Raw genomic sequence first — 19,418 nt, 5'->3', positions numbered from 1 at the left:
TCTCTCTCTCTCCCTACCGCAGCCAACCCCAATGCACTCTAATAGTAAAAGTAGCAGGTCACAAACACAACACTATAGATATGCAATGATTGACACTAACATAGGAGTGTATCAAATCGACAATCTGACTTCATGTTTTGTTTAAGCGTAAGACGCTTGCAAGGCAGGCAGCAGTCGCATTTATCAATGATTTAGGAACGTAATAGAGCAAAGCTTTACTTACTCGATAGCTTGAATAAACGTGTTATCCATGAGGAATCCGGTCCGAGTAATCGCAAAAGCAAAAAAAAAAAAAAATACAAAATATATTTTTTTAAATCTGCGCGGCTGTCGCCGATAGCTTTCTGTAAAAATCCAAAAGACTCCAAGTGCCCACCGCCTTTCAAACGTCCATCTCTTTTATAATAAACAAACCGGGGAATAGACAAAAAGCTTGAAGGAGGAGATGGACGGACTTGTCGCCCGCGCGCTGCCTCGTTTGCTTATTTTGTCCGCGCGCGTTGGGAATCCGCTGAGAGAATCGATGCGATAGGTGTTTGATTGGGTATTCCTGCTTGTAATAACGCACATCAGAAGGAGGGGATTGACTCGGGCTGCGCCTCAGCTGCTGCTGCTGCGAGAGCATGGATCACTGAGCTATTGCCAAACACTTTCTTGGCCGCTAATAGCACTTTTTAGCCTTCTTTGTGGGGCTCGTAGCAGATATTTAAAAAACAGCAACGGGCGAAGCAGACGCGTCTTCCTCGCGCTCGCGAGACGCCTTTTCTCTTCTGTAATGTCACTTTCGAAAATCCCTTATCAAACGCTTTCTTCACAGAATGGACTTTTTTAAGACGGTAAGATCAAAATTTTCCAAATATGTCCATCAATTAAAAACAATGTTATGAAGAGCTGATTTTTCGTTTTTGTTAGCGTGAACTGGAGTCAAGCGTAAACTCTTTGTAGTGAAGAATCAAAGTTGTCCGTATTGGATGAGAGAGGGAGATGGGAACTGTGTCCTCTGTTTACTAGCTGAGGGTGAGTTGTCAGACACTGCCTCTTCCCCTAAAGTCCTCGTGCTGTCTCTCCGCTCACTCAGCTGACCGCAAAGGGAATCGCATCGAGCCCTCGAAAGGGGGCAGTTGGAGTCGTAGCGTTCACTAAAACTAGAATGTCCAGAATCTCTTGAATGTCCGCGCGCCAAGCTCACGGGGGGAGATTGAAAGGGAAGAGCAGTCTTTCACGGATCCGGGATGTTTTTGCCCAATCTCACTCACTCGTGTGTGCATGCCGTTAGATCCGCCCAAGCATCTGTCCGTCTAACCATTGGCGCATCCATCAGTGTCACACTCACTCACACACACACACACACACACACACACACACACACACACACACACAGAGAGAGACACACACACGCCGCACGGAGTCGCTTTAACTACGGGAAGGAAGCTTCTCTTCTTCGTCAAACGACGTATAAAGCAAGATCACACTGTTTTGTGGGGGATGCATTCCGATTTTATTGTAAAAGAAATAATGTTTTATTCAATTGCTAAGGCTACCTGCTAATGGTGCATCGGAACGCTGTAGGCTATCAAGTAGCAGGTATTCTATATGATGATGATGTAGCCTATTTTCAAACTTTATGGACGAATGTTTCTCTCTATTAGCTACTTAGCCTAAACCTTACACCTTAGCTTCTATTATACTAGCAACAACTATGAATAGCCTACCGACGAGTATGGCAGCGTATAATTGTTTAAAACCCTATTTTTAAAAAAAAACTTAAAGCAATTAACTCACATGCAAGTTGATGCAAATAATGTTTTTCTTTCTTTTTCTTTTGATAGCTGCCTTTTCAGTCTCGTTGGCAGTTGGCAGAGTGATGTGAATGTAGGCTATTTTTCTTGATTTGCTATGGATTATCGCGTGAAGGATATGAAACATATAGGCTATTCTGGACCGTATGGCTACTGTTTATTTTTAGAGCCTTATTTCACCGATGGCCTCAGTGTACGAGCATGTGCAAAACAACTTTAATTATGAACCACAAATTTAATTTCGCCTTTGTTAAAAGTTTGAATGTCTGTAAAACTACAATAAGCACAAATAAATTGCTACTGTGGACCTGATTTAGTCTCAAAGATATTGAACAGCAATAAAACAGGAAAAAAACTCCCTTTAAATGTTCTTTTCAAGCTGTAGCCTATAGCTTAAATGATCTTTATCTAAACTAAAAACTTTATAATTAACGAACGAGAAATCGCATCTTTATATAAAAACTAAATAAAACTAGGCCTATATATAAACTATATAATAAAACTAACATCTTTATATAAAAATGTACTGTGTGTGTGTGTAACAGAGAACAGCTGCATGAGTACATGAACGTGAGCGCGCAGTTCATTGTAACCGCCCCCTTTTATGTGCTTATTCTAAAATGTTTTATTTTAAATAACATCGACGTAGGAAGTTTTACAATGCTATTTTGTCAAAAATCACAGCACTAACTGTCGTTGTGCTCAGTTGACCAAAGAGAAGAAAAGGTACGTGATTGTCTTGTGTTTCACTTGATTTTCTGTGGATTCCTCAATGTGTGTGTCCTTCAAGAGTCTGTTTTGTCCTGGTCTTTAACTGTTATAAAAAAATAACCACTGTTTTTAATGTCGAAACGAGAGGCATCTGTTTAACGTGAAACAGGCCTTTGCACCTTAAAAAGTCTTAAAGTATTTTCTTTCAACTTATCCATTAGTATTATTAACAATTCGCAGTGTTTCAGAATATGCATGTGATTTATTGATGTTGATGGAGAAGGGAGTGACATTACAGAGTTTCTAAGACTGTAAATGAACTTGAACATCATTCTTAAAACAAAGATAAACTTTGTAGCCTACTATAATGAACCCTTTGCTATTAAATTAATATATCTTAATTTCTGGGAATGTTGGTCTCATTTTGTTTTTGCATATCTGCCTCTATGAGAAAGAGAGAGAAAGAATATTTGTATCATAAATAATGAGTTATTTAGTACCACTTGGAGGCTCATTTTAATTGCCACATGCGCTGAAGACAACAGGAACGCTAATATGTTTTATTTGCCGCAATATGCTCACGGTTGCTTTGTTAAAACATTCCTGCTTTATAAACTGTTGTTAGTTCAGTTTAAAGAAAAAAAACTTTTTATTACATAAAATTTCTAGTCGAATATGAATAAATTAATGCTTGTGTAATCTGAACACACGTGACGATGTGAAAATAAGTCTTATTCTCCAAAAAGTCACTAGAACTTTGACATTCAGAAAAATAAAAATCATCACGTGCTAGAACGAAAAAAAAAAGTATGAAATGTTTTTTTTTTTTTTTTTTTACTCCACATATTATTGGAGCTCTCACTAGTCGGAGCAATTTGAGAGTTCGTTTTTACCTCTAAACTGGGAGCAAAGTCTGAAATAACCCCTGTGGATCCCAGTCATTAAAACTTGAGCATTACCCCAACATGACTTTAATCATACACGTATATTTATCCTATACGTTGTATAGTCTAAACTAATACTTTATTGGAAAGTTCCAGCCTATTTTAATTACACATATGTCTAAATACCGGAGATTAATGCATTTAATTTGCCCAAACTAATCCAAATTTCAGCCTCAGCTCTTTCATTTCATCCAGTCTGGTTTCCTAAAGTGTCCGATGCAAGCACGAAATTAAAGAAGAGAACATAAACGTGAGGGAAAGTGCTTTTTTTGCGCACTATTTTACAGGCATGTGAACTTCTGTTCGTTTGTCTTTTTCCTCATTCGTCTACACATCTTTCTTTTGTTAGACATTTTGCGTCTAAAAAGAAAAATAATAATAATTTAATCTAAGCAATCGTAATTCATGCCATGCACATAAGTTGAATAGTGACGCCGTGTTTCATTATTTTTACGCAAAATTTTGCGAGGTGGGATAAGGGGTAAAAAAACCGTCAAGAGCTTATAACAACTTCAATCAATTCAGTCCCTTTGTAAAGCTAAAATGTTGGATGAAATTACATTGTCTCATTGTGCTAAATGCAAAAGTTCAACACTATTCCAGACGCTTCATAATCCCTCTCCAGTTTAACACCTGTTTTCCATTTTGTGATTTCTCTCTATGTACACAAGCTGACACGACACAGATCCACAGGAGGGACCGCAGTTCATCCAGAATCTCAGTACGATCATATAAAGTAGTGCCAAGTAACAAACGCGACCATGATTTTTCTGCTCAAATGAATGACTGTTAAGTTTAGTTCGTCTGTTTATTATGTGGAATTCAGTAATTTTGTAGTTCTTTTGACTAGCTAAGCTAACTATTAATTTAACATTAGTGGTCCCAGTGATATCATTAGGTCGGAGGCATTTTATATTGAGGTAGCATAAGCAGGATTGAGATGTTTCTACAGTGAGAACTATCAGGTGCATAACCTCTGGTGCATGTTTAATCTCCCTTACAATGCTAAAGGAAATAATTGTGTGTGTGGCCTGGTAAACCCTATAACAAAATGTCCCCAAAAAAGATGGCAAAATCCAAGATCCTTGTCCTTGTGGGGATTTTTTTTTTGGTACCCATGAGAAAAACAGCTTTTAAATCATACTAAGTGATGTGTGTTTTTTTTATGTAAAAATGCACAAAGTTTTCTGTGATGGTAGGTTTAGGGGTAGGGTTAGTGTAAGGGGGTAGAATATACAGTTTGCACAGTATAAAAATCATTACGATGAAGAATCACCACAAAAATAGTGAAACCGTGTGTGTGTATGTGTGGTCCTGTTAAACCCTGCTTTGTGGGGACCCACAATAGTAGTAATACCAGCAATTTTTGACCTTGTAGGGGCGTTTTTTTTTTTTTTTTGTCCCCATGAGGAAAACTGTTTTAAAACATATATGCAGTTTTAAAATGTAAAAATGCTGAATGTTTTTTGTAATATTCCACCCTTAGGTTTAAGGGTAGAATATACAATAGAATATACAGTTTGTATAGCATAAAAATTAAGTCCCCATAAAACGTGTGTGTGTGTGTGTATTCACACACATATATTACTTTAATTTAAAAAATAAATATTTGAAAAATATCCATTGTACTACACACTAGTTTGTTAGTAGTTTGTAGTGCTAGTTAGTAGCACATTACTTCTATTTAAAGTGTGATCAGCATTACTGAAAACCATTGTTGAATATGTATACAGTTATCATGACTAGCATGTTTATGTTTATATTTTGAATTACTAGCAGTTGGATGTGATCAATATAGTATCGAAGTTAAAGTTGAGGTTTATTGGCCATGTAAGACTGCTTTAACCAGGGATTTGAGTTGCTCCCAACATTAAACACAAAACAATTTACAATGCAACACAATATAAAATACAACATATAGCACAGCATAAGATACACAGGCTAGGCCCAGGGCAGCAGCAGGCGCTCATTGTTTCAAGGAACATCTCTTATGAATAAAGGTTAATATATGGCGACACCACCCATGAGACTGGAGACCCAGCTGTGCTAGACCAGGGTCAGATCAGGCTAGACCCACACAGAACATGCTCCGCTTGGTACCCAACTCATTTTTGTGGTTTGAAGAGGGTAAATATCTTCACCGTCATATCCTTGCCCTCTGAAAATAATGGCTAGGACTAGATCCTGGCCAGCTATAAAAAGCATGTGTCGTAATTAGAGCTAGAGATTTCCCGCTTCTGGAGCTCACGCTCTCCTGCACCGCGCATCTTCACGGCACACTTGTTCCTAGTAGTGTGTGTAAAGAGGCATCAGAGAGATCTACTCAAGAGAGGCAAAACTTTTATAGCAAGCAGCAAATATTCTCGATATAGCAGATCCCACATCAGACACACAGAATATTTATTCTATATCACTCATCTGTGGCAGTTGCGCTCACTCTCTTTTTTGCTCCACACTCTCATTGAAAATGAATTGTAATCTGTTTGTAATATAGGTAACTTGCAGTACAGATCAAAGCCATTTCAAATGTGCTATATAGCCAGATATAAAAACATGGTGTAAAATGCAACAAAGGACAATAGCATCATGCCAATTCAAACACTGGCCTAAAAGTGTCTAAAGTCTGATCTCTCCTAGGACATCATATGAGTCTTATATGTACAGTATACTGTGGCTATTATAACGTATTTAGAACTGGTTCACCATGCGTCTAGTTTGGCTCACAATTGTTGTTCAGCCCTGAAATGTAAAGTGCCCTCAGAGGAAGAAAAGGACTGCTGGCCTCTTCAGAGAGGAACAATATTTCCTCTGCCTCTTACTGCTGATGTGTGTCTCACACTGGTATGTCCTTCTTCCTCAGAAGAGGAACCTTAAGTGTTAAGGGCTGCTCTTTTGTCTCTCTCTTTCTCTCTCGCTCTCTCTCTTTGACTCCTTCTCTCTCTGGGTGTGCTAGCTTGCAGGGTTGAGAGGGCAAGTGCTGACCAGCCCTCTTTCTCTGCCTGTTACTAGGTCATGGAGCGCCCCCCTCCCCACTCTCATACCTCTTTCTCCGGCACCTTCCCATCCTCTGCCACCAGGGAGAGGGTAATTTAAGCCCTGCTTGATATATCCAATTCATCACTGTCCCACAGACCCGCTTCAAAATTAAAGTCTGATCTACAAAGTTAAAGCAGGTTGAGATAAAAATTGGCATAGGTCAGAGAAGGAGGGAGCAGTCAAAACACGTGATGCTTTTTCATCTCTTTTGATTTATGCTTTCAAGGAGAGCTGCAGAAAAAATTAAAACATTGCCCAGTTCTATCAGTTGTAGCTTATGTTTTGGTCATTAAAGCCAAATCGGGTTTAGGTTAGATGGCAAGATGAGGAATATTTGGGAGAAATGTGTCACTTCAGAGGTTTGATGTGAGGGTCAACAACAAATATAATAAAGTGTATATATATATATATATATATATATATATATATATACATATATATATATTTGTATACACAAATATATGATAAATACACAAAAAAAAGTTTAAATAAATAGTTGACTCAAAACATGTAGTCATCATTTTACCCTCATTTCATTCCAAACCTTTATGACTCTCTCTATTCTGTGGAACATAAAAGAAGATATTTTGAGAAATGGCTCTCTTTTACAGTGGAAATCAGCGGTAACCAAAACTATTTGGTTACCAACATTCTTTAAACATTATTATTTTAGGATGAGTAAATGATGATATTTGGTTACTTTCTTTTTTTTAATGAATACCAATTTGAAGAAAAGTTACAATTTATATATATATATATATATATATATATATATATATATATATACAAAGTGTATGTGTGTGTATATATATATATATATATATATATATATATATATATATATATACATATATATATATATACACACACACTTTCTATATACTATATAACTTTCTTTAAAAAAAAATATATATATATTTTTTTTTTTACAAAATTCATTCATTTTTAAGTGTAAAAATAATTTTTAGTTTTCAAATATCATTAAATTTTTGGGGAGTCACATGAGCCACAAGCACAAATTATGAGCTTTTTTTAAATGAAGACATTTGAAATTTTAAAATTGACTTTACACCTAAAAATATAAAAAAATATTTTAATGCAGAAATTAAGACATGCTCAACACAGAGGTGTATTCAATTTTGTATGTAGGATTTTTCGAATACACATATATAATGATACGCAAGTAGGCCATTATGGTCTTTTTTTATCTAATTTTAATTCACAGCAATTAGGCTACATACCAAAGAAATCAGTTCAAATTACATGGTTTAGCTCAATAGTTTCCTGGTTTGATGTCAGCAGCACCATTATTGACTGTATGCAGTTTTTTGATCTTGAAAGCATTTTCTGCAGATTATCATTGCCGAAACAGACAGTGATTGAAGCTCCTGAGTGAGATAAAGATTTGCGGTGTGTGTTTGTGCAGGAGATATATGATGGGTGACTGTGATTATACAATAAATGAGCAGATGTGGGTGAAGAGCTTGATTATGAGTGAATGTTTGACTTTGATGTAGTGGTGAAAGAATGACCAAGTAAAAGAAAACAACTTTCACTTTAATGGGCCCATGGAACTCTCTCTGATTGGACGGAATGACGTAAAGCAGGCATGAGCCAGTCGTGATTGAAGGAACATGTGAGCATGTGTGTGAGGGACATGGAGTGGTCGGGGCGGAGGTACTAGTATCAGCTCACAATAAAGACTGATTGTTAGTGCGTGAGAGTGCACATGATGTGCGTGGGAGAGGAAGCGAGTGTGTGTGCGTATTTGAGCATGACCGTGGATGTAAGAACTTGTGTGTGTGTGTGCAAAATGGCACATTTTCATTCATTTTGTGTGTGGGAATAAGCCTGCATGTGATTGCCTTGCATCTCTGTGTGCGGGGCCTGATCCACGGCGCTGTATGGTAAACAGGAACGTTTTCCCTGGAAGGAGGAATTTCCCCCAGCAGCCCCCTATAGCAGTAATGGTGGTGGTAATGAGCTGCAGCTGTCAGAGCTCTTTCCGCCTCTCGTCCCTGATTCATGTTCCTGCCGCACAACATCTACAACTGGAACAAATGTTTACCCCAATGAAAACCAGACAAACACGGCCAGCCCGGCTCACAGCTCCTAACGGAATAACTAATAGCCCCGGCTTGGTTTTAGCGCTAATAATGATGCAAGTGAGCTCTGAAATCCAGACCTTCAAGGTCAACAGAACTGACCATCAAACAAGGCTATCATTATTTTAAGACACAGGCATTGCTGAGATTTAATCGACCAAAATAGTATATATTTTTTATTTTATTTACCACTTGTTTTGTGTAAAAGAAGATGTTTCGAGTGCGGGGATTCTTTAAAGAAATGCAGATTTCAATGCAACCATATATTGTTTCGTAAAATCCAGTGTTCCAATCAAGGCATATGTGTGTTTTTATAGAGCAGATGGAGCTTGACTCATTCTGGCTTCCTGACTGGGTTTCCTCCCAGTATTCTGCTCCCATGAGGTTGATATTACTAGAGAGCACAATCCATATCCATTGGAATGAGTGTCATGATTCAGGGATTGGGACGAGTCACTGATTGTGACTGAGCTGGAAAGGGATAATCCGAAATGTGTTTTCATAACTTTTTATAACTTGCTGTCATTATACTGCTGTTTAAATATAGCTGCTGTCTTTTTAGATTCCACTTGGCTGTTTTTTTCCCCTTCTGCAAATGCCATTCTTTTTTTTATTGTGGCTGTTTTACCTTCTTCTATTCATAATGAAGAATCGAATGCATTAAGTGATGTAGAGAGATAAAGCGCCTCAGAGTGTGTTTGTGTGTTTACCCCATGCGGCCATTAATGCTACGGCTGTGTGCCAGCGATGACATTAATCCATTAATCACACTTTTTTTTGTGTATTTGTGCAGGCCTGCTTTATTAATTAAATGTGATGTAACGCTGATACAACCTCTCTCTGTTGGACTTCCTTCCTCATTAAACACAAAAACTCCCATCAGCCACCTGTCAAAAGACCCCACCCTGGAAATCAGACTCTGGAAACTGTAAGAAAAGACATTGTAACTGTGACACAAGAATGCGGGGGAGATTAGAAGTTATGGAACAAAATTATAAGGGTATACAAGCAAGCAAGGAGTGCTGGAGAAAAGAAAAAAAAAAGATTAGCCACATCTGGCCTAAAAGATCAACCTTTCTTCCTCTTTCCCTCTCTCTTTCTGCTGTCTTGTCAACCGTGTGAGAGCCACTTCACTATGCTGGTGTTTATCTTACGCTGACATTCTCTGCTCCATCTATTTTTCAGCCCTCCTAAGCAGAAGCCTCACCTCGAAACACTCTAGGAGAGTCTAATGACAGAGAGAGAAAGGGATAAGAATGAATCAACACAATCACATGGCAATTTGTAACTATTTTACGTTTTGGCGAAATGTTGGCTTATTTGTATGAATTTGTACGTTTTCATACGTTCAGTTTACGCCCCAGTGACAGGTATGTTTAGGGGTGGGGTTAGGGATGGACCTTCATGCTTATACTTTCACATTCGCACTGGATAAATTCATATGGAATCACCACCTCGTAAAATAATAAAGTTTTCCTGTGAGATCGATGTTGGAATAATATACTTACGGTAGGGACAGGTCACTAATTTAATCAAAAACAAATCTGAGCGGGTCAGTGGAGATAGGGTACAATGGGGCTAAAGGCACACCCGGGTAAAGGGCGCCTTTCAGTTTATTTTCCTCTGAACCACTAGATGGCACAAAAACTTGCTGCAGCACTTTCCAAAACATCTGCTTTTTAAGATGCACGTGGAAATTTGGCTGATCCTTGACGTGATCGCTGGCAGAAAGTTGATTCTGTGCTAATTTGATCTAATAATTTATGTTTTTAAATACAAACAAAGGTCTTGTTAATGATTTTCTGTTTTGTTTAAGGTAATTAAAGAAACTGTTTTTCAATAAAGGAAGAAAATGTAAAAGTTTGGTATTTGGGGTAAAAGGCGCCCCTGCTGTTGGGGCGAAAGGCACAATAATTAACAGGAAATAGTTGGCTGACTTTTCCATTTATTGACATGGGATGGTTAGATTCAGATGTCCACCTTAGAGATAAGCACCATAATGCAACCATCATATTCAAAAATATGATATTAATCTTATCATATAGAAAATATCATGTATTTTTACTACTGTAAATATATATCAAATTATTATGGGATCTCCTTACATGGTTTTAGAATCTTTACTTTTTAAAACAATTGTGTGCCTGTTTTTATATATATATATAATATATTTATCTTAACATATTTTAATTACAGTATATTTATTGAACAAAAATTTATTATTTTATTTATCCAAATAAGCATAAAATAGTACAAGTATTAACTTAGACATTATTGAAAACAATTTTTTGCAGAAGTATGTGTATCAATACTTTGTGTCTTTTGCCCCATGCTGATTTTACCCCACCTTGAAACCTTTAAACAAAATAAACTACTTGTAAGAATTATTTTCATACAAAATTATTTTCTACTATCTACTGAGAGTGGTGAAAAGCCAATTTTTCTTAAGGTGTGCCTTTAACTCCGTTGTACACTGTGTATAACCCTGTGTGTGTGCGTGTGCGTGTGTGTGTGTGTGTTGCTATAGCAATTTCAAGCTAATTATATCATATTTTTTATAGATAGATAGATAGATAGATAGGCAGACTATTATATTATTTGACTCCGAGATGAGAGAGAAAAAAATAAAACAAGATCCCACTCAGTAGAACCAATAATCACATTACAGCTGAACCAATGTGACATTGCTTTTGAATAGAAATCTGCAATTTCTGCAAGACAAAAAATTCAAATAACCATATCGCGCGCACACACACACACACTATCAGATGTCATCATGTTGACTCCTGGCTGACTTGGTTTACAATGAGAGACTCAGAGTGCACCCAGAGGCTCGCCTTTACAGCCCAATGATTAGCATTCCCGTGGCTAAAGCCAGACGCTAGAAGAAGTGACACTTGTGAGCTGGCTACTGTATGTTTCCTGCCAGTGTAAATCAGCACTTCCACATATTCTCCTTACGTCCATCTGAGAGTTATCAAGGGCATGTTTAAAATACACTGGCACAGAATGTATCAGAAAGGAGTTTGATTTAACATATAAATGTGATATAAGCATGATGTGATTTCAGCACTTTGTATTTAATTAAAATCAAATTAGAAAATTCTCAAAATGAAACATATCACTCATAGTAGCTATTTTGGCTGGTATTGCCAGTGATACGAGTTCTATTTTTACCTTGAAAAGCATTTCACTGAGTCCAAATTATAACGTGTGTGAGTTCTCTGAGGAGGTCAGAAATGGGATCTGATATGGAGAAACTGTCCTCTTTATAAGCAGGAAGTGATGCGTCTCACAACTGATAATAGTTAATCATTCATCTAACCATCATAGATTCAATCAGGGCTCAGTTTGTATGAGTCTATAACAGGTGCAAGAGGAAGGGCAAACAGGAATTCTTTAAAAAATAAAAGTGCATGTCAAATGTGTGTATGAGCGCACAATCACCAGGGCTAAATAAATAATAATAAAAAAATAGTAAATGAAAGAAATACTTCCTCAGATCTACTATAGGAGATGGTTTGTGTCTGTGTTTGTGTGTATGTGCGCACAGGAAGGTGACTAATTAAATGAGTACATTAATTACACGTTAGATACAAGACACGGTGCATGATCTCTATGTGTGCGCACACGCTTCCAACAATTCAAAACCGTGAATACAATGGCAATAATACAAAATAGGCTCACACTGCGTGTGTAATGACTAAATGAAATGAAGCCTGCTGGTTTTCCTGGGCTCATTGTGGCCAGTGTTCAGCTGTATTTTAGTACTGTGTTCCCCAGCCAAATGTCATGCAAAGTGTCTGCAAAATGGTTTGATCTGAGCAAATTAATGTTGGACATAAAAGTCTAGCTTTCTCTTGGGCAGAGGCCAGGCTTTTCAGAGAGAAAGGGGAAAAGCACTTAGTTGTAAAAGCGAGTTGTGCTTTACATTTTGATTAGGTCGTTTTTCATGACTGAAAAGAAAGAAAATAGAAAAGCTTTTGATTTCAGGGGTTAATGTGAGGTATTTATTCCCTGTAGGGCTGAGATAAGCTCCGCAATATATATATATATATTTTTTCTCTAGAAAAAAAAAAATCTGATATAGTTCATCAATATTTACTTTGAATAACAGAAATTGTTTTCAACTCAATAATGTGAATAACTATATGCTTTTAACTACATGCAGAAAAAAATAAATAAACCAGCCCATGAATGGTTCATAATACTCCTATCCATAATTACAATGCTTCAGTCTGTGAGTAAAAATAAAAAGCCTCCATCATAATGTCAGTCTCAGATGCTCAGACTTAGATCGTGATCTATGAGCGGTTGGCTCCATGGTAACCAGTATTAAGTGGACACTATAATCATATCATTAATTCAGCTTTGTGACCTCTTTGTCTCTATTTTTAAAAGCAGGTGAGAAGGTAACAGAGCTCTACACTCCTCTGCAAAACAGCTCTCCACTCTTACACAGCAGAGCAATTTTACACTACTGCACATCATTGGAGAAACAGTGGTAGGTCTCTTTAATGCCTTTCTTGTCATTTTATTAGTGGGTATGCAGCCTGCTGTGACTTGGCATTATATAGTGTAACAGATACATTTAGTGTCTCTATTGCATAGATACATTTAGTGTTTCTTTAATTTTGTTCTTTAATCAATAAAATCACTCTCTAATATATATATATATGTATATCTCTCTATATATGTACTACTGTTCAAAATTTTGGGGTGGAATAATTGTATTATGTGTTTATTTATTTGATAAAAAATAAAGTAAAAACAGTATTATTGTGAAATATTGCAATTTAAAATAACTTCTGAATATATTTTAAAATGTAAAATTTCAGTAGCCATCATTCCAGTCTTCAGTGTCACATGATCCTACAGATATCATTCTAATATGCTGATTTGCTGCTTAAGAAACAATTATTATTATTATTATTAATTTTAAAAAACTCGTAGTTGGGAGCCCCAAACACCTCTGATACTCCAGTGAGAATTGATGGGTTAAATTTGCATGCCACTCCCTGGGACATATGGGTATAAAAGGGAGACTGAGAACGTCTTTTTAAAGATGCCTTTCCGCCTGTGTGTTTCTGGACGCGGTCGATGTCTTTCAGCTTCGGACGGTCCCGATCGCTGCCTCAAGTGTTTGGGTCTCACCCATGCTGAGACAGCGTTTGTGGATGGCTCATGTCCTCATTGCGAGAACATGGCAAAGTTGCGATCACGACTCTTTTTTCTGGTAAGTCAGCTCAGTTGCTCATCCCGGTCCTTATGTGATGCACAAGCCTGCTGCTGCCAGGGCTGAGAATAATATGAGGGAAATGGGAGTGTTTCCACCAGGTCAATCCCCAAGGACCTCCCATTACTCTTCTTGCACGTTGAGTGGAGTTGCCATGACTTTGGCGGTGCATCTGACTTCTCATTCGGGGCTCTGGATGAGGAAGAAACTATCGATAGTAGCATCAGAGGATGAGTTTATGCCTTCCGACGCTGAGGAATCAGCTGGACTCCCACCTTGAGGTGCGGTAGCTCAGTCCGAGTCTGATGCAAATTTGGCAGCCATGCTTGCCCAAGTCGCCGCGAACGTCAGGCTTGAGCGGAATCCTCAGCCCTGTCCCGAGCGCTTCGCGGGTGGATGATTGGTATCTGAGCTCGGAATGCGTATCACAGCCATGCCCGCCCCCAGTACCTTTCTTCCCAGAAGTGCATGAAGAGCTGACCAGGTTGTGGAGGGCACCTTTCACTGCCGATCTTGCTTTACAAGTTATTCCACCCTCACCACTCTTGATGGTGGGACTGCCAGGAGGTATACGGACATTCCACAGATGGAGAATGCAATTGTGGTGCATTTATGCCTGCAAAATGCAGCCACCTGGCAGAATCGTCTCAAACTCCCATCTAGGGCCTGTAAGTTAACTTCGGCTCTGAAGGTCGAGGGATTACAGTGCTGCTGGACAGGCCACATTCGCCCTGCATGCCATGGCCATCCTGAGGTCTATCAGGCCAAAGCACAAGGGTAGTTCTGAGCCGGGATTGATACAGGAACTCCACTTGGCAACCGACTTCACTCTCTGAGTGGTCCAGGAGCGCCATCTCTGGCTTAACCTTGCTAAGATGATGTCTTGACGCCCAAATCCAGTAAGGTGGCCCTTTTCGGCGACACATGTCAGTGTGGCAAGTTTAGAGGATGTGCAGCTTCCTCAGCTGTCACAGGCCGGTTCCAGTTGGGGCTTACGGAGCAAGGTAGGTGTTCCAGTACACCCACAGCCACAGGATGGGGAAACGTGGCTTCCCAACTTGGTGGCCGTCTCTCTTCAAAGGGAGTGGAGACTCCTAGGAATCCTCCAATGTGGTATTCCCTGACCATGGCCCCCCTCAGCATGGACGCGCTAACACACAGCTGGCCCCTAGGCCTTTGCAAGTATGCGTTTCCCCCAGTGAACCTAATTGCACAGACGTTGTGCAAAGTCAGGGAGGATGAAGAACAAGTCTTGATGGTAGCACCATACTGGCCCACCTGGACTTGGTTCTTGGAGCTCATGCTCCATTGCGACAGCCCCCTCTACGAAGCGGGCCTATGCCTTAAAGTGACTCCACTTTAAGGAGTCACTTTAAGTTCGCTAACTGGTGTGCTTCCTGAGGGGAAGACCCACAGAGATGCACAGTCAGGTCAGTGCTTTCCTTTCCTGCAGGAGAGGTTGGAGGGCTGGCTGTCCCCTTCCACCTTGAAAGTGTATCTGGCTGCCATAGCAGCACATTACGATGCAGCGGATAGTAAGTCTTTATGGAAGCATGACCTGATAATATGCATAAGTGTTATAAAGCTTATCTAGTTGTTTTCGGTAACATGCTCGTTTTGCATGGCTTGCAATCATATTGACAATGTGCGTTATCTGTTGTCATTGGCAACATGTCTGTCGCTGCCAACATGCTATGCTTAAACCTATCAAGTATAATAATGAAAACAATGATTCAGTGATGCAAACAGAAGGGACATGCTGCTCTTCTCAGCTGCTTGTAACAGAAGAGCAACCCTTCACTGCTACTCCCATCATGTAAGGGGCACGCTGTCCCCAGTCTGCTATTTCATAGGGACAGGCTGCTCCTTTCCAAAAAGTACTGTTTTTATTTGTCTTAGTTTTCCAGAATCTTACTTTTTCCAGTATCAGTTTGAGAGAAGGGGAAAAAAGGGCATTATTTCACAGTCAGTTGGTTGGGGGGTGTTAGAATATGGTTTTGTTTTGGGGTGTTATTGCTGCTCTCCCTGCTCTTATCCATACTAGATTGCATGGATGGACAGGAAGTTCTTGCCCAGAACAGAACCATATCGCCAATCCAAACTGTATGCTAATTCTTAATCATCTTTGACGATAGTGGCCCTGACAGAACTCATGATGCATGCCCTTTTTAGGTCAGTCCGTATACTTGGGCTAGTTGCTCCATATGTAGTGATTCCCTGAAAGTAATCCCATGTAATGTATGTATTGTCCATGATACTGTTTCCCTAATGGTAAACCTGTGTCTTCTCCTAGGCAGAGCTCCATCTCTGCTGGCAGTCGCTGTGTTTGAGAGAAAAGGTCAAAAGATTGACTGAATCGACCTATTCCCTATCGTAAATACTGTCCTAAATATCCCTGTGTGGTACGAAGGACTACATGGCTTAAGAGGGTCGTTGGGTAGGTTGCGAGTGCGCTTGTTACCTGGCACACCGGGCTAGCCAACATCTGTACCGCAAAAACCTTATAACACGGTTCAGTTGTTGTGGCGTTTTCCCCGGGGGACTCCTAGTGTCAGACATCAACACCACGTCAAAGTGACTGACAGATAGGGAACGTCTCGGTTACTATTGTAACTTTCAGCAAGGATATGTATGATAACACTATGAATCACAACACATTATTGAAGTTACTTTTAATTGTTCTGTTTTTTTTCTTTCCTTTTTTAGAGAAGTGAATATCCCGAAGAATCAGATGGGTAACACTTGTATATGATTGAATTCAGGTCAGTGCCGAATTACATCATCTTAACAGTCATACTGCTCACATTCATGCATTCTCATTCAGATGAATCTCTAATCCACCTGTGCCAGAGACAAGAATCAGTCTAGTCACACCCAGTAACTTTTGCATATATAACAAGCTCATCAAAGACATTAAGTGAAATTACACATGAAAAGGACCATATGCACGAAAATTCCGACACACAGACCAAAACGAAAGGTGCACACGCGCTGCTGATATGCATAGAAAGGTGTCTGTCACTGTTAATATAATTCTGTCTGCTAAGTGAACGTCTCAGTCACCTCTCATTTCCTTCTCCTCGTCACTCGCTCTCTTTTTACTCTTTCACATACAAAAGTAGACACATCATCATCATCATCTTCATCATCTCACACACATCAGCATCACCGGACAGGACAGACACACTCACGCATATCCAGAAACCGAGAGATGGTCTTTCTGAGTGAAAGAGGGAGAGATGACAAGTAAGAGGGGAGAACACAGGAAGCACATTAGTTATCGGTCTCTCCCTTTCACATCCCATTACAGTTACACTCTTCCATCTGCCCCCTCACTCTTCTTCACCTCTAACAGTCTGCCCTGCTGCACTTTACCTGACTAAATGACACTTCACACCACACACATACAGATGACCAGCTGAAATATTTACAGAGCTGTAGGGTTGAGAAAGAAGCAAGGATTGATGGAATAAAAGGGAAATACATAATTGTGTGTGTGTGTGTGTGGTTCACACACACACACACACACACACACACACACACACACACACACACACACACACACACACACACACACACACACACACACACACACACACACACACACACACACACACACACACACACACACACACACACACACACACACACACACACACACACACACACACACACCCCATATATATATATTTCACTAATTGAAACCTATCACTATAAAAATTGTAAATAAAGTTTGTTGAAGAAAGTTTTACAAGAAAATACTATTTTAGTGTTTCTACTTACAAATGTCATGTTTAATTATATGTGTTGGCTTTTTCACTCAGATATTGTTTCTACACATCTCCCCCCCCCCCCCCCCCCACACCCCAGTATATTCCTTCAAAGACACTGATTAGCTGCTTATTTCACTTCCTGTGTGTCCATAATCTTAAATCCCCTTTTTTCCACTCCCCTTTAAGCAAATGCAAAGCTATAAAATACAATCATCATGAGGTCGTCATATATTTACCTAATTTGCAAAGCTCTTTTTTCTAAAAGTAAACATTGCAGCAATGGGAGAAAGAGCATTGTTGAAAAGCCACAGTTGTGTTTGTCCCTCTAGACTCTCCATACACACAGACCTTGAGGGGGGCTCGCACACACAGAAGCTCTTCGGGGGGTTGTTAGCTGTGAGCTTAGCCACCACAAGGGCTCCAGCTCACACACTAATTATTTTCATAGTCAGCCGGGTGTGCAGAGCTGGCCTGCGAGTTGTGCAAATGCTTATTTAAGCTGTGTAACTGACATCCATATGGTTTTTATCACCATGAAGAAACGTTTGAACTGGTTATGTTTTCATGCGGCCAAGGCTCTGACCTGTCTGTCAGAAACACTCATGTGTTGCGTCTTTGGGAAATTCTATTCCATAATGTTCTGGATCAGCATGTTTTTCCTTCACTGAGTCACTGTTGTACTGTAAAAGTGTGAATAAAAACTAAACCACATTTGGCATTTTTAGTGCTGTCTTTTTTCTTTTTGGAAATGATTGAACGTTTTAATGAATCAATGTTTTCCATAACACAATACTGTGGTACTCGCTATAGTGATTGTGTAAGTAAGATTGTGTTATTGTGATGCTGAATTTTTCATCAAATATAAGTTAGTAAAAACTCAAAAGTCATGACTATTAAATTATTTCACAGATATTTGGAGGTCTGTTACAAGAGACACTTTGCAATGATTGTCTACCACAACAAACTGCACACACATAATAGCAACAAAGCCAGTGGAAAGTCACACACTGAGGTACTGGATGAACTGTGTAATTCTGCGCTATAACCGATGAATCAGAGCACTTCTTTGGGAGTCTCTGATACACTTGCTGCAGAATGAAACTCCAGCCCAATTACAATTCTGTTCATGCAAAACATTAAAGCCACAACACCACAATGCAGCATAACCACAGGCGTTGTCAGAGACAATTGTTTAGGAAATGTAATTCTGTGTAAAAACGTCCAAATGTCTCTCTGTACAGTAGTTGTACGGGCAGTATTACTTTAAATAAACATCGCAATTCCAGCATGGGTTTGTGAATAAATAGAACAAAAGGCAAAGAAGCGGATTTCCTCTGCTGATTGCAGCCAGATGTTAGCAAGGGTCTGCTGCTGCTTAACTGGCTATTAAGAGGGAAATTTGGAGTAATTCAATAAATAAAGCCGCCATAGGAACTATAGTCTAATGTGTTATAATGCAGGCCGAGAGCTTCCACGCTCTTCCTTTAAGTACAAACACTTAGAAATAAATAGATAGAAGTATACACGCATAGCATAACTTTTTCAGAGGATTTGAAAGAAAAAGAAATCACATTTAAATTACTGGAAATAAGGAAGATTTATAACAAATAAAAACGTGTTCATGCGTTTTAAAATGCATAAATCAAATTACAATAAATGTAAATAATACTAGAATGTTAATGTATCACTAGATGAGCAATTTTTAAATTGTTCTCATTTTATTCAAATTATTCTATTTTCAAGCAGTGTATGTCAAACTATATAATTAGACTGAGTAAAAACGTAATTAAACAAATTAATATGAGTTTCCTCTT

General features: G+C 39.0%; 1 protein-coding gene and 1 long non-coding RNA gene across 8 annotated transcripts in view; one reads left to right on the top strand and one right to left on the bottom strand.

Annotated features, from left to right (window-relative positions):
- tshz3b (teashirt zinc finger homeobox 3b) overlaps positions 1-19,418 on the bottom strand; it is a 233,215-nt gene that overhangs the window by 36,024 nt on the left and 177,773 nt on the right. Inside the window, exon 1 of one of the 7 annotated variants that reach the window (XM_079586833.1) lies at positions 224-772. The exons of the other annotated variants lie outside the window; for them this stretch is intronic. The gene's annotated coding sequence lies outside the window, so the exon portion shown is untranslated. Of the gene's footprint in view, positions 1-223; positions 773-19,418 lie in introns of those variants that run through there. 7 annotated transcript variants of the gene reach the window in all.
- LOC306985028 lies at positions 565-18,320 on the top strand. Its single transcript, XR_013794725.1, has 5 exons — positions 565-836; positions 913-1,017; positions 13,000-13,099; positions 16,538-16,593; positions 17,934-18,320. It is a non-coding gene; the product is annotated as an uncharacterized lncRNA (long non-coding RNA).

Source organism: Phoxinus phoxinus (assembly GCF_949152265.1).
Source record: "Phoxinus phoxinus genome assembly, chromosome: 2".
NCBI classification, from domain to species: domain Eukaryota; kingdom Metazoa; phylum Chordata; class Actinopteri; order Cypriniformes; family Leuciscidae; genus Phoxinus; species Phoxinus phoxinus.
The sequence above is the reverse complement of the archived record's forward strand: the minus strand, read 5'-3'. Positions and strand labels throughout refer to the sequence as shown.